Source organism: Muntiacus reevesi, chromosome 1 (genome assembly GCF_963930625.1).
Source record: "Muntiacus reevesi chromosome 1, mMunRee1.1, whole genome shotgun sequence".
NCBI lineage: Eukaryota > Metazoa > Chordata > Mammalia > Artiodactyla > Cervidae > Muntiacus > Muntiacus reevesi.
This window is the reverse complement of record NC_089249.1, coordinates 78508981-78525752: the sequence shown is the minus strand read 5'-3', so window position 1 is coordinate 78525752 and position 16772 is coordinate 78508981. Positions and strand designations below refer to the sequence as shown.

At 44.2% G+C, this 16772-nt stretch overlaps 1 pseudogene; it reads left to right on the top strand.

Moving 5' to 3' along the window:
- The first annotated feature begins 13616 nt into the window (after positions 1 to 13616).
- LOC136156781 (U6 spliceosomal RNA) lies at positions 13617 to 13693 on the top strand (annotated as a pseudogene).
- The last annotated feature ends 3079 nt before the right edge of the window (positions 13694 to 16772 follow it).

Here is a 16772-nt window from a genome sequence, read left to right as displayed (position 1 = left end):
ATGCAAAATGCTGGGGTGAATGAATCACAAGCTGGAATCAAGATTGTTGTTCAGTCAATAAGTTGTGTCCGACTCTTTGTGACCCCATGGATTGTGGCACACCAGGCTTCCCTGTCCTTCAATGTTTCTCGGAGTTTGCTCAAACTTATGTCCACTGAGTCAGTGATGCTATCCAACCATCTCATCCTCTGTTGTCCCCTTTTCCTCCTGCCTTTAAGCTTTACCAGCATTAGGGTCTTTTCTTCACATTGGGTGGCCAAAGTATTGGAGCTTCAGCTTCAGCCTCAGTCCTTCAGATGAATATCAGTACTGATTACCTTTAGGATTGACTGGTTTGGTGTTGCTGTCCAAGGGACTCTCAAGAATCTTCTCCAGCACAATTTGAAAGTATCAGTTCTTCAGTGCTTAGCCTTCTTTATGGTCCAAATCTCACATCCATACTTGACCACTGGGAAAAAAAAACCATAGTTTTGACTATAAGGACCTTTTTCAGCAAAGTGATGTCTCTACTTTTTTTAATACATTGTCTAAGTTTATCATAACTTTCCTTCCAAAGAACAAGTGTCTTTTAATTTCATAGCTGCAGTCACCATCCACAGTGATTTTGGAGCCCAAGAAAATAAAATTTGTCACTGCTTCCACTTTTTCCTCTTTTTTTGCCATGAAGTGATGGGACCGGATGCCATGATCTTAGTTTCTTGAATGTTGAGTTTTAAGCCAGTTTTTTCACTCTCCTCTTTTATCCTCATCAAAAGATTCTTTAGTTCCTCTTGGCTTTCTTCCATTAGAGTGGTATCAAGATTGCCAGGAGAAATATCAACAACCTCAGATATACAGATAATACCACTCAAACGACAGAAAGCAGAAAAGGAAATGGCAACCCACTCCAGTGTTCTTGCCTGGAGAAACCCAGGGACGGTGGAGTCTGGTGGGCTGCCGTCTATGGGGTCGCACAGAGTCAGACACGACTGAAGTGACTTAGCAGCAGCAGCAGCAACGGCAAAAGAGGAGAGTGAAGCTGTGCCCTGAACACCACTTAAAAAAAAAAAAAAACCCTTCCCATATCCTAGAAGAAGCATGTAAATGAACCAGGGAAGCCCCATCTCTATCCCCAAAGATCCTTGATATAGATATAGATGATACAGATAGAGATCTACATACATACATACACATACACATATATATGTATATACATGTGTCTATACATATATATTTTTTAAAGGTTGAAAAGATTGATTAAGGGAGGGATCAAAAGCTTTTCCAAATCCCTACCTACACTATTTCTCTCATTTTCAATTTCAGCCATTAAATACAATGAGGTAGAACAGAAAAGCTGTTTCTCCCCCAGACCTGTAATGGAAATTCCAAGACTTACCTTGAAAACAAGACCACGAGGTCACCCCAGGAAATGGGTGCAGGACAGCCAGCTGGGCTCACATCCCGGCAGTGACTCTCTCCAATGCTGACTTTATAACAAGTGGAACTCCATCCCGCACCTCAGGAGAACCACAAATAACCCCCCACCCTGGAGTGAGGGTCACTCAAAGATAACCCTTATCACAGACGCTGGAGCTAGAATGCTGAGGGTCTACAGTGCCGGACAGGAGGAGGCCCAACCACTGCTGGCTGGACACTTGGTGCAGTGACAAATTCCCCCTTGATGGGAACCACAACCCAGCGTGGGACTCCGCTTTCTGCTCCAGAGCCTCTGGCAGGTTTTTCTAATAAAAGGAAAGACGCCAAAGAAGTGGGGAGACCTCATATAGGACACACCCATGAGATCAGGTGGGCTGCCAGCCTGGTCCTTTCTGTCCTGGCCTCTGCCCTCCACCTTGGAAATCTTTTCTTCCTGATAATGTGCTCGGTTGACCCTCAGGAGGGTCAAGAGAAGAGAGAACAGTTTCATTCTGGATTTCCAGGCTGCCCATCATTGGATGGGGAGAAAGGGCATGTGGGCTGCACAAGGATACTCCTTCCATTGCCATAATACCAGACCTGAACCATAGTTCAGAAAACAATTCTAGAAACAGTTTGGGGGCACCTACCAAGCCTGGTAGCTGAGATGGTAAAGATTCTGCCTGCAATGCGGGAGACCTGGGTGAGGAAGATCCCCTAGAGAAGAAATGGCTACCCACTCCAGTATTCTTGCCTGGAGAATTCCATGAACAGGGGAGCCTGGTGGGCTACAGTCCATGGGGTCACAAAGTGTTGTTTGTGACTGAGCAACTAACACTTTCACTTTCACGAAGCCCCAGGCATCATGCAACCAACTTCTCACTGACCTGGTGATCCTCTACTAGGCAGTTCCTGTCATCTCCATCATAGTGAGTAACATACTGAGTCCCCCAGTGGTTAAGAATCTGCCTGGCAATGCAGGGGACACCATTTCGATCCCTCCAGGAACTAAGATCCCACATGCCTCGGGGCAACAAAGCCCATGCGCCACAACTACTGATCCCGCAGGCTCTGGAGCCTGTGCTCTGCAACAAGAGAAGCCACTGCAGTGAGAAATCCGAGCACACCTGCTCGCCGCAACCAGGGAAAGTCCACACACAGCAACGAAGGCCCAGTGCAGCCAAAATAAAGTAAATAAAATTTTAAAACAAAGAGAAACAAGAGGCCTAGGGGACTTGCCCAAGATCAAATAACTGAGTTGCAGACTCAAGGCCCAGCACACTCATCTTGGCTGTTTTCCCATCTGGTGTTTGAAGGCACGCACAGAAGGGAAATGAGATGCGGCCGTACATCTCAGCAAGCTGCTGCTGCTGCTGCTGCCCAGCCCCTTAGTTCTGGTCGAACCTTTGCGACCCTGCGGACTGTAGCCCACCAGGCTCCTCTGTCCACAGCACGCTCTAGGCAAGTATACTGGAGCAGGTTGCCAGTTCCTCCTCCGGGGATCTTCCCGACCCAGGAATCAAGCCCATTGTCTCCTGTGTCTCCTGCATTGCAGGTGGATTCTTTACCAGTGAGTCCCTGGGGGAGCCCTCCCAGAAAGAGTGCGTGCCAAAAATAAGCCGTAATTCTAACTGGGGAGTTTTCCCCACAATTTAGGAAACCTTGCCTCCTCTGATTGCTCTGAAACTACGTTCCCAGCACTGACTGTATGACAAGTACCGTCTCTGGCAATCCTTGTGACCCATGGGAGCTCCAGGGAGGCCTGGTGAGCACTAATTGTCTTTCTTAGCATAATAGCTTTATCCTCCTGCAAACCTCCAGGAACTGGCAGATGCGAGCTGCAGAGGGTGAGAAAGGCCAGTGGCTTCCTACTTACTTCTTGTCACTTCTAAACTACATAGAAGGGAAAGAAGAGAAAGAGGGATGAGAGCCTGCCCTGAAGGTCCCCTAGATCTTATCAAAGCTGCTTCCCGAGCTCTGAGCCTTGATTCTGGCCAATGGGGCACTTCTGCATCTCCCAATAAAGGCCAAGAAGGCTAGCAACCCCCCAACCAAGAAATTTCAGTTTACCCAGTTCTCTTAGACCCACAGATCTCATCCGATCAAATTTTTAGAGTAGAGAAAAAGAACAAGATTGCAAGAGAGCCTGAGAGACCTGAACCCCAGGTCTAGGACTGGAGAAGATTTATTTTTGTGTTATTGGTACCAAAGCAGGAATTTTCCAGAATAGGTTACCAGAGATAAGCAAACAGCCAGTATCTCCTACTTCAGGCTAGACAAGTTTTCACTGGAAAGATCTGGTCTCCCCATGAAGCAGAAGATCCGTAGTGCTTAGCACAGAGACAGCGTGGGATAGGTAATCAAATGTTCATCTTTCTTGCCTCAATTTTCATCCTTTTCATATGAAGGTGTTTCACTGATGGAAAGGAGGCTTTGGTAAATAAGAGGGTTCTGTCACTTGGCTAAAGAATCCAAAAGCTCTAGGGGACTTCCCTGGTGGTCCAGTGGTTAGGAATCCACCTTCCAATGCAGGGGGATGTGGGTTCGATCCCTAGTCAGAGAACGAAGATCTCACATGTAGTAGAAGATGGGAAATGAGTGACTTTGCAATTGCACTTAATACTTCATTTCCCATGCATGTGCTTTATCGCTCAGTTGTGTCCAACTGTTTGCAACTGTAGGCTCCTCTATCTAGGGAATTCTCCAGACAAGAATACTGAAGTATTCCCTTCTCCAGGGGATCTTCCCAACCCAGGGATGGAACCCCGGGTCTCCTGCATTGCAGGCTGATTCTTTACCATCTGAGCCACCAGGGAAGACCTCGGGGCAATTAAGCCTGTACTCCACAACTAGAGAGCCCTCACGCTGCAATGAAAGGTCCCACATGCCACAGTTAAAACCCGACACAGCCAAAATCTTTCTTCAAAAATCCAAAAGCTCTAAATTCAATGCATCTAATGCATTTTAGTTCATGCCATTGCTTGGGAGGGGGAAAGTCACCCTTGGCTCTAAGAAATGATGACATAAGGGGAGGATCTCTGAGCATACATGTAAGTTTTGCCCTGTCTGGCCTGAATAGGGCCCATCAGAGGTGAAGAACCTGCATCTGTGGGGCTCATTTCCACCTGGAGGAGCTTGGAGAAACTGAAGTCAAATTAGCCCAAGTGTAGACAGAGCCCAGCTCCAAGGCAAGCTTAGTCACGCAGCTTCTGAGTTGTTCTTGGCTGGGGCGGAGGGCGGGGGAGGTGTCAGTCCCCTTGCTTCTCCCATCGCCCTGGCCTTGACTGTATTGAAGCAGCTTTGCCAAGTGATGCACCAGAAGAGAGGAGAGACGGGCATCCTTGTGGCAGTTTGTCAGCTGTACCAGAAAAGTGATGGTGGGGGAGGTGGTGGAAGTCAGTGACTCAAAGCAGGTTCGGGGATTATCTGCTGTTTTCAATTATCCATGTCCCTCATCACCATGGAGAATTGAGAATTGGGTGTATTTGCCTCCCCCTCAGCGCTCTTGCTGGCATTAGAAATGTGATTTGTACTTGGAGCAACTGTGGGAAAGGACTCAGAACGGTCTCTGTATAAACTCCCCCTAGCACTGAAATGCCATTAAATAACTCTCTGCGCCTGGCCCCTCCTGGTCCCTTTAAAAATAACTGGAAGAGAAACATATCTAGTGGGAAGAGAACTGACAATTATTGAGCATCCATGTGGTACTCAATACTCGTTCTGAGCCAAGGAAACTACAACTCAGAGAGGTTAAGTAATTTGCCCGTGACTTGTCACAGGCAGGAGCAACAAAGCTGGTGCTTTAGCGCAAAGCCAACTGACCTCGAGGCTCACCCCAAGGCTCATTTCCCCACGCCACCCCTCTCTCAGCGAACTCACGCTTCCCCCATAAGACACAGTGGGCCCGTCTTGGACCTCCCTGTCTATATTTGCTAAGATACTTTCAGTTGCCAGTAAAGAAACCCTAACTCAAGAGAGTTTACAAACAAAGACATTTAGGGAGTTCCCTGATTGTCCAAAGGGTTAGGACTTGGAGCTTTCACTGCTACGGCCCAGATTCAGTCCCTGCTTGGGGAACTAAGTTCCTACAAGCCACGTGGCAAAAAAAAAAAGGACATTAATTATCCCACACATTAACTCCAAAGGTAGGACAGTTTCAAGGGCCATTAATTTGATGGTATGTGTCGCCATGAACATGTTCTTTCTGACTTTCTGATCTATCTTCTGCATGTTGGCCACACCCTCATGGTCACAAGATGGCTGCAGCACCTCCAGGCATCTCACCATTACACTTCAAAGTGTGGAGACAAGTAAAGGAAGCACTCTTGTCTTGGATCTCTTTTTTTTTTTTTAATATTTATTAATTTACTTGGCTGCTTCAGGTCTTAGTTGCCGCATGCAGTATCTTTGACTTTTGTTGCAGCATGCGAATTCTTAGTTGCAGCATGTAGGATTTAGTTTCCTGACCAGGGATCGAACCTGAGCCCCCTGCATTAGGAGCCAGGGGTTTTAGCAGGGACCACCAGGAAAGTGGAACACCAGGGAAGTCCCTTGGATCTCTTTTTAATAATGAGAAAAACTCCCAGCAGTCCCTAGGTTTTCCTTCACTTCTCACTGGTTAAAAATGGGTTGCATGAAAAAAAAAAAAAAAATGGGTTGCATGCTCAGACCTAAGCCAATACTGACAAATCCCATGGGAATAGGATTACCATGTTGTCTAGACCAGGACCTGTTATCCTGTAAGGAAGGTGCTGACCAGAGGGTGTGAACAGAGTGGGGATTCATGAAAGACGTGAGGCAAGTACTGCATCTGCAAGCTAGCCAAAGATCCAAACGTACATCACTATAAGGACGCTTGCCCTGAGTGTGGTGGACCTGAGGACATGCACCAACTCAGCATCCCTGTAACTCAGATGAAAAGGGGCAAGGCGCCAGCTTGCACCAAAATGAGAACCGCTGGCCTTATTGTGAGCTTGCTTATCTAGAAGACACACACAACCGCCTTCATTAGAGAGATTTGGAAAAGAAATCTTATCAGAGATGTGTTCTGTCACATAACAGGGCAGCGAAGCCTTTTGTGAAACTTAACGGGCCACACAGGTGAGGCAAGCAGCCACACAGCACCAAGGTCTTTAATTTCCTGTAGGAAGCCTGATGATTATCTGTCTGGAAATGTCTCAGCTCAAGTAGGGATATAGGAGAGCCAGAATGAAAGGGCTCTTTATGTGGTCACACTCTAAATTCAGACTCCTTAAAAAGAGATGCTTGTCTAAGAAGGCCAAACAAGCTCAGAGTAGCCCACCAACTCTGCCCTCTCCAAAACCCCTCAAAGGCAGGCCAGGGCCCCTTTCAATGGAGAAAACCCCTTTCAGGTCAGAAAACCCTGACCTGAAGACAGGCAAGAGATAAGGGAAAAGAGAAAGAGAAAATGTGCAAATCGAGAGAGACAAAAACACTCAGAGAAACAGGAGGCAGAGAGTGAGATCAAGAGACTAACGGGAGACAGAAAAGAGGGAGGAAAGTAGATGTGACAAAGGAGAGAGAAAGGAGGAAAGGGAGATAAGAAACTGGAAACAGAAGGGAAGAAAGAAAAGTCACAGAACTAGGCAGACAGGAGATATCCAGTGATCACTTTTTCAAGGATTCTTGTTTACTGGTTGGAATTTTCAGCCTGAGGTCATCTTCTTATAGCTGGCTGTGCTTTCTGCGCGAGGACAGAAATCCAGGGGTCACACAATGTTTTTCTAGCCAGCAGGATCCAGATGTTTCCAGTTCCTGAACGAGGCTGTGCTGAAGGGTCGAGGGGTCATTATTCAAAGAGGCCTTGAATACGCCTGACTCCTAGTTAAAGGTGGAAGAAGAAACAGCCAGGACTCAAAAGAGTTATTCTTACTTTGTGAGCTCTGACATCTGAACTCACTTCTTATCCTGGTTTCCGTGGCTGGGATGAGGACAAACGTCTATAAACAATCTGTGTATTCCATCTTCCCACATACCCTCTCCAGGAATAACTCTCAACTTAGCAAAAGCTCTGTTTCCCTCTAGTTGCTGCCTAAAGAACTCATTCACCCCTCAAGACCCTATTCAGATAAGCCTCCTTCCATGACCCTTTACACCCCCCAAAGGGTCAGCTGCTTCCCCTGCTACGGGCCCCCTAATACTCTGAAAAGGAATTCTCTTGAAGCACTTCTCACACGGCATTGTAATTATGCATTTATGTTCCCCAGCAACTGGGCAATGCCACAAACATAGCAGAAATGCCATAAATATTTGAGTTAATGAATGAATAAATAAATAAGTCTGCTTTCCCTGACTAGATGGTGAGCTTCTCAACTTGTGTGGAATCAAATTGAATCCCAGAACATTGGAGCCAAAGAGTGCTTAGCACCCACCGAGTCCAGCTGTCAAATATCAGTTTTATCACAAACATGAACAACAGAATCTAGGGATCACCAAGCTCTTCTTACATCCCTGGGAGTAGATCACTGATCTATGCCAATGTGTAGACACAGGAAGGTTCCAGTGTTTTCATTTATTTACTTTTCTGAATTTTCATAGGAAAAGCTTTCTCATCATGAAAGGTTTGGAAAGAATAGAAGACAACAAAGAAGCCACAAAATCATGTATATACTCTCTATCTGAATCAGGCGTTGTTAATATTTGGCATATTCCAGTCTTCTGCGATGCACTGTTTTCTTTATAAAATTGAGATTGTAGTGTATGTACATAGGTTTTAGAGTAGCTGTAATTAGTATGTATCTGACGTTCTATCTGTATTTCTGTTCTGTTTATTTCGTAAAAGGAAATCTCACCAACACATTAAATTCCATCATACTGCAAATAAGCATAATCCTACCTACTTGGTGTTTTTGTTAGTCTTCCTCTCCCATCTTATGTCTATAGTTTGCTCAGTCATTCACTATTTCGGGGTACTTGTCAGTTTCTGGCCATTATCAGCATCACTGCTCTGAACTTCCAGCAAGTACGTATGTGGGGTTAGAGGTAAAGCTTCTAATAACAGCATCATCTATGGATTCCGGAAGTGCTGCATCTCGGCCAGCTTAGATGGAAGCAAGAATAATAAGCCACTAACTGGCCCTAAAGGTGACCGTGGTGATGGTGTACCACTAGTGTAGGGATGCAGGTGAAGTGTATGAGCCTAGGGGGCCGGGGCCAGGTTGCCATGATACCCCTGGAGCCCAGATCCCGGCACACAGTGGGTGAATGAATGAATGAATGAATGGTGCATAGGTGGGGGGGGGGGGTTGGTATATAAACTGTGCTTAGATGCCTTGGCAGCATCTCAGCCTTCTGTGTGTTATACTCCCTGACTGCAAAACAGAGCCCCAAGCCTCTGGGGAAATCTGGGACTGGTACATTTTAGCAGCAGGGAAGTGGTCCAAGTCCTTGGTCCTCAGCGCTGCCCTGCAGCAGCCGGACCCTGCCCCCAGCTGAGCAGTAAAGGGAACGGATGGTGATGAGATGCTGAGTACAAAGCTCCCCCGACTCCCAGTGTCCCTCACGTGCTGTCACACCCACACACCCACCCGCTCCTGCCCACGTGAGCCTCTCCACTCTCATCCGGGGTAACCGCCAGAGCAGTCTGTTTGGGCAGATAATCTGCTGAGTGAGAAAGAACATAACAGGGCTTTCCCTGTCATCCAAGGAGCAGCAAAGCAGGTCAGCAGGCCTGAGAGGTCTGTCCTGTTGTCCACTCCATGCCCAGTCCTCGGGCCCCTGCTGAGCCTAATACGGAGAATTCAAGGTGAATAACAGATGAGTCCGTCCTTAAGGAACTCACCCTTTTGTCCCAGACTGGCTCTGTTTTGCCATCCCAAAACCATCCCCTTGTCCCGTATTCCTCATCTCAGGTGGAGAAAGCCCCATCACCACCACCCACACTCCCCCTCCAGATGCTGGGAGCCATCCTCAGTTCCTGCTTCTGATCCTGCCTACCCAAGCTCATAAATGCCTTACAACATCTCCCTATTTTCCTCTCCACCTCTCCAGTCCAAGCCATGACCCCAACACCTCCTGACTGGTCTGACTGTCACCCCCACCCCACCTTCACACCCACCCTGCATGGGGCAGCAGAGAAATCTTTTGAAAATGCAAATCTGATCATATTGCTCCACTGCTTGCATGCACGCTGATTCGCTTCAGTCATGTCTGACTCTTTGAGACCCCATGGACTATAGCCCGCCAGGCTCCTCTGTCCCTGGAATTTTCCAGGCAAGGATACTGGAATGGGTTGCCACGCCCTCCTCCAGGGGATCTTCTTGACCCAGGGATGGAACCCACATCTCTTGCAGCTCCTGCATTGCAGGTGCATTCTTTACTGTTAAGCCACCATGGAAGCCCTGCTCCTCTGCTTAAAAGCCCATAATGGCTTCCCAGGGCCCTTGGGATGAAAGCCAAAGTCCTCTTTAGTGCAGCCCCATGGCCCAAGGGGGGCTGACCCCACTCTCCTCCCTTGCAGCACCCTTCATCTCTCCCCACCTGCTCCCACACACCCACCACACTGGCTTCCTCCAGCTCCACAAAGAGCCAGGTGACCCCACCACTCAGAGTGCCTGTGATGTTCCTCTGCCTAGAATACCACCAACACCCCTTCCCACCGTCTTCCTTCGCTGATCACCAACCCCTCCCCATCCCTAGATTTCCCATGCAGCCATCGCTTCCTCAGGGAAGCCATCCCTGATACCGAGGCTAAGGCTGGTTCTCTGTTATTCATTCCGTTAATACCCTGTCCTAGCTTCCCTGGCACTAGCTCATCTCTAACCAGAGACTATGTACTTGGTGCTGGAGCCTTCCACCCCAACTCCCACTAAACCAGAAACTCCAAAAAGTGGGTGCCGGGTAACCTAGGGCCTGGAGCACAGAAATTCTATAAAAATTAAGTAAGAGATTTCCCTGCCAGTCCAGGGGTTAAGAATCTGCCTTCCAGCGCAGGGGACATGAGTTCATTTCCTGGTCAGGGAAATAAGATCCCATGTCCCATGGAACAACTAAGCCCCAGGCACCACAACTAAAGCCTGTGTGCCAAAGTGAAAAATCTCACATGCCACAACGAAGACACAATGCGGTCAAATTAAGCAATTAATTTTTTAAATTGTTAAGTGACAATTATAGCATAGAGCTAGGAGCTGTGACAGTAGACACAGATGAGGCCCCTGGATCAACCCCTGAAAAATGGGTGGGGCTGGGGTCATTTCCCAGGAATGGTAAAGCTTAAGCCCAGTCCTGAAGGTGAGCCAACCAGGGGCTGGAATGAAGAGATTCTCTCACTTTAGGCAGAGATAAAGCTTTGGAGGATGGTTTTGCAGAAACTGAAAATAATCCCAGATGGCTTGGGTTCACCTGAGTGCAAGAACACTTTGAGAGATGGCTAAAGAATTAAGCAGGAGATAGATTGAAGGATTTTTACAACCAAGAGAGGTAGTTTGCTAAGGGAATGGAGAGCATCAAAGGATTTAAACAGGAGAGTGACCTTATTTAAAAAAAAGGAAAAAAGTACACTTTGGCTCCTGTATGGAGAAAGGATGGCATGGTATCAAGGTTGGAGGCAAGAAGATCAATTTGGAGGCTGCTGCAGTAATCCAGGAAGCTGATAAGGGCCTAGGCTGAGGCAGTGAGAAGAGAAAGGAGGGAAAGAGGAAAATTAGAGGCATTTGAAGATAGGATTGACAAGGTGACAATTTTGGTGACAAAATAGATTAAGATGGAGAAGAGGGTCATTCCCAAATTCCTGTCTTGAGCAGCTCAGTGAAGGTAAATTCTCTAAGATAAGGAATGCAGGATGAAGAAGAGATCAGGGCAAGGTGATGATACACCTTGATATGTTGAAATGTTGAAATCCGGATGTCTATGAGCCAAACCAAATGCACGTGTTAAATGGGCCTGGAGTTCAAGAGAGAGGCCAGCAGGTGTGCAATTCAGAAATGATTTGTCAAGCACTTGGAATGAATGGTTGATGCTCAGAAGACTTCCCTGGTGGTACAGTGGATAGGAATCCGCCTGCCAATGCAGGGGACATGGGTTTGATCCCTGGTCTGGGACGATTCCACATGCCACAGAGCAATGAAAAGCCGGTGTACCACAACTACTGAGGTTGTATGCTGCAACTACTGAAACCCATGCCCCTAGAGCCTGAGCTCCCCAACAAGAGAAGCCACCGCAATGAGAAGTCTGAGCACTGCAACCAAGAATAGCCCCCACTCACTGCAACTAAAGAATGCCACTAAAGAAAGCCCAGGCACACGAGGTAGACCCAGCATGACCAAAAATAAATAAATAAATTATGTGGTAAAAGAAAGGGTGATGCTCAGAGATGTCAATATCAGAGAGGACTAAAGAGAAAATCTTAAAAGCAACCAGAGACATTATATCCAGAAGAAAAATGATAGTGTAATAGCAGACTTCCTGCCATATATAAAGCAGACAACTATTAAACGACATCCTTAAAGTGGTAAAAGAGAAGCACTATTGGACTTCCCTGGTAGGGACGCGAGTCCACTCCCTGGTGGGGAAACAGGATCCCGCATGCCAGGAGCAACCGAGCCCATGAGCTGCAACTACTGAGGCTGAGCTAGAGGACCCGCGAGCCACAGCTAGAGGACCCGCGAGCCACAGCTAGGGGACCCGCGAGCCACAGCTAGAGGATCCGTGTACCACCACGAAAGACCCCACGCGACGCAGTGCAGATCCTACGCGCTGCAACTAAGACCCAACACAGCCAAAGTAAATAAAGATAAATAGATAAATTTTTTTTAAAAGAAGAAAAGCACCGTAGACTATGAGTTCTATACCCAGTGAAAATATCTTCAAAATGAAGATAAGACAAAGACGTTTTCAGACATACAAAACCTAAAAAGTTTCATCAAAAGGAGACCTGAACTATAGTTATATATGTTAAAAGAAGTCTATCATACAGAAGAAACATGATAACATATATATACATATATATGTTATATATATACATATGTGTGTAGATATACATATATCTACACAAAGGAATGAAGAACATCAAAACTGGTAACTATGTGAATAAGCAAAAAAATTAGAGAAAATGGAATTACTTAAAACACTGATTAATCCAAAACTAGACAGAAAAAAAGGGGAAAGAGACAAAAATAAAGAGGACAAACAAAAATCCAATTAGGATGTAAATGCCTTAAACAGTACAATCAACCAAGTTGACCTAATTGACATTTACAGAACCCTCCACACAACAATAGTAGAACACACATTATTTTCAAGTGCACATAGAGCATTTACCAAGACAAATTATATCCAGAGTCATAAAGCAAGTCTCAAAGAATTTAAGTCACATAAAAATATTCTGTGGCCATAATGAAACTAACTTAGAAATCAATAACAGAAGTCAGACAGAGAAGGAGAAATATCATATGATATCCCTTATGTGTGGAATCTAAAAAGAAATGATACAAATAAACTTACTTACAAAACAAAAAAAAATTCACAGACTTAGAAAATGAACTTATGGTTGCAAGAGATGGGGGCTGGTAGGGATAGTTAGAGAGTTTGGGATGGTCATGTACACACAGATGTATTTCAAATGGATAACCAACAAGGACTTATTGTATAGCACATGGAACTCTGCTCAATGTTATGTGGCAGCCTAGATGGGAGCTGGGTTTGGCGGAGAATGGATACATGTATATGTATGGCTTAGTCCCTTGGCTGTTCACCTGAAATTATCACAACATTGTTAATCGGCTGTACCCCAGTACAAAATAAAAAATGCAAAAAAAAATTACAGAAAGATCTCAGCAATATCCGCAACCATTTGGAAACCACGTAACACACCTCCAAATAATCCATGGGTCAAAGAAGAAATCAAAAGGGACAATAGAAAGTATTTTGGATGAAAAGAAAACACACAAATTATAATTTGCCATGAAACAATACTTAAAAGTTATAGCACCAAATACCTGTATTAGAAAAAAATAAAGAATCGTGCAGTGGTTAAGATTTTATACTTCCACTTCAGGGTGTGTGGATCCAATCCCTGGTCAGAGAACCAAGGTCCCGCAAGGTACAGCCAAAAAAAAATTTTTTAAAGAATAAGGATCTCAAACAAAAACTTTAGCTTTAATGTTAAGAAGTTGGGATGCTCCCTTCAGCAGCACATATACTAACATTGGAACCATACAGGGCTTCCCAGGTGACGCTAGTGGAAAAGAATCTGCCTGCCACTGCAGGAACAATACAGGGAAGATTAGCATGGCCCCTGGGTAAGGATGACAGGCAAATTGGTGAAAGCATTCCATATTTTAAAAGAAAAAGTTAAGAAAAGAAGAGAAAATTAAAAACCTAAGCAAATGAAAGAAAGGAATATCAGTGGAAATCAATGAAATAAAAAACCTAAAAAAATTAGAGGGAAAAATCTATCAAACCAAAAGTTGCATCTTTGAGAACATTAATGAAATTGATGAATCTCTGACTCCAGGATAACAGCTGGTTACCAGAAATATCAAGCTGTGATTAGAAGCCTGAAGTTTTCAGTCCTACTCCTCATCCTCCAGAGAGGGGAGAGAGGCTAGAAATGGAGTTAATTAAAATTGATCATGCCGACACGAGGAAGCCTCCATAAAATCCCAATAGCACGGGGTTCGGGGAGCTTGCAGGTTGGTGAACACATCCACACGGAGGTAGGACAATGGTCCCCAGCTCCACAGGGAGAGAAACTCCTGTGCTCAGGACCCTCCCAGACCTTGCCCTGTGTATCTCTGTATATCCTTAAATAAACTAGTAAAATGTTCCTTTTAAAAACTGATGAATCTCTAGCCAAATCAATCAGGAAAAACAGGAAAGACAAAAATTCATCGACATTAGGACTGAGAAAGTAACAAACCTCCATATTCTTAGGAATTAAGAAAATAATGAGGAAATATTGAAAACAACTCTATGCCAATAAATTTGACAACTTAAATGAAATGGACAAATTGCTTGAAAGACGCAAACTACCAAAATTTATACAGAAAGAAATAGATAATGTGAATAATCCTATATTTATTAAGGAAATTTCCTTGCTTAAAATCTTCCCACAAAGAAACCACAGGCCTGCGTGTCTTGACTGATGAATTCTACCAAGTATACAAGGAAGAAATAATACCAATTTTACACAAACTCTTTCAGATAATTGAAGAGGAAGAAGTACTCCTAACTCATTCTATGAGGCTAGAATTACTCTGATACCAAAACAAGACAAAGGCATTAAAAGAAAACAAGGCCAAAATTCCTCATAAACATAGATACAAAAATTCTAAACCAAAATTTAGCAAATTGAATTTTGCTATATATGAAAAGAATATATATACGTATATATATAAAGGATAAAATACCACAATCAAGTGAGATTTAGCCAACAAAGGCAAAGTTGGTCTAACATTTGAAAATCAATCAATATAATCCCCTAGTTATTAATAACCAACTTAAAAAGAAAAAAAGATACTTTTAGATGTGGCAAAGGTATTTGATGAAATCCAACACACATTCCTGATTAAAAACCTTCAGCGAACCAGTAATAGAACAAACCTCTGCATTCTGATAAAAGGCATCTACAAAAATAACTGTGGTTAGCAGCATACATAATGGTTAAAGTCTAAGGGCTTTCTGCCCAAGACTGGGAATGAGTGACATCCAAACCCATCACCTATTCTGATGATGGTACTGAAGCTTTAGCCAGCACAACAAGATAAGAAATAAAAGACATCCATATTAGAAAGACGTGAAACTGCCTTGGGCTTCCCTGGTAGCTCAGCGATAAAGAATTCACCTGCAATGCAGGAGACACAGGAGATATGGGTTCTATCCCTGGGTCAGGAAGATCCCCTGGAGGAGGAAATGGCAACACATTCCACCATTCTTGCCTGGGAAAAATCCCATGGACAAAAGAGCCTGGCAGGCTATAGTCCATAGGGTCTCAAAAGAGTCAGACATGACTTAGTGACTAAACAAAACAAAGCAAAAAAAAAAAACAAACAAACAACACTATCTCTATTCGGAGATGACATAATCATCTATGGAGAAAATTTGATGAAGTTCTCTAAAAAAGCTACTGGAAATGATAAGTGAATTCAATGAAGTTGCAGGATACAAGCTCAATATACAAAACTCAATTGTATTTCTACTTATTAGCAATAAATAAGTAATGACAACAAAATAAATGACAATTTCAGTAGTTTTAAAACTATGACATAGGGGTAGATCTGATCAAAGACATGCAACATCTGTGCACTAAAAATTACAAAACATGGCTGAGAAGAATTAAAGATCTAAATAAGTGGAGAGATATATACCACAGTCATGGATCAGAGACTCAAGGATGTTAAAATGCCAATTCTCCCAAAGTGTCTATGGGATTCAATGCAATCCCAATCAAAACCCCAGCCAGCTTTTTTATAGATATTTATGAGCTTATTCTAAAGTTTATGTATGTGGAAAAGCAAAGGACCTTGAGGAGCTGAAAAAACCTTGAAAAAACAAAGTTGGAGGGTTTACACTACCTGATTTGAAGACTAATTATCTAGCTAAAATAATTAAGACAGTGTGGAGTTTGCTTTTAAAAGTAGACAAATAAATCAACTGAAAGGAATAGAAATTCCTAAACATACGTGTACACAGGGCTTCCCCAGTGGCGCTAGTGGTTAAAGAACCTGCCTGCCAATGCAGGAGACTTAAGAGACTCGGGTTCGATCCCTGGGTGGGGAAGATCCGCTTCAGAAAGGCATGGCAATCCACTCCAGTATTCTTGCCTGGAGAATCCTATGGACAGAGGAGCCTGGTGGGCTACAAACGATACGGTCACACAGAATTGGACACGACTGAAGTGACTTAGCACACACTCATATGTGTACTACTGATTTTCAACAAGTGTGGAAAGGCAGTTCAGTAGAGAAAAGATAGTCTTCAATAAATGATGCCAGAACAACTGGATATCTATATGCAAAAAAAACCAAATCTAACAATCTATACCTCACACTACATACAGAAATCAACTTAAAATGGATCATAGGCTTAAATGTAAAACCTAAATTTATAAAACTTCTAGAAGAGAACATAGGAGAAAATCTTTGTGACCTTGGGTCAGACTGGGGTTTTGATTGGGATTGCATTGAATCTATAGATCAATAGATACAATAGTAAAAGCACAGTCTATAAAAGAAAAAATTATAAACTGAACTTCAACATAATTAAGGGGAATTGGAAAGCATAACAAAATGCACCCGATTTTAGTACAGAATGCCAAGTGCCGTGGGAGTATAGTGGGCATTAGTTGGTTACATTCCTGGCAATAATTGCCCTCATCTCTGTCCTAAAAACTCTCCCTCTGGGAACCACCACACTCCTAC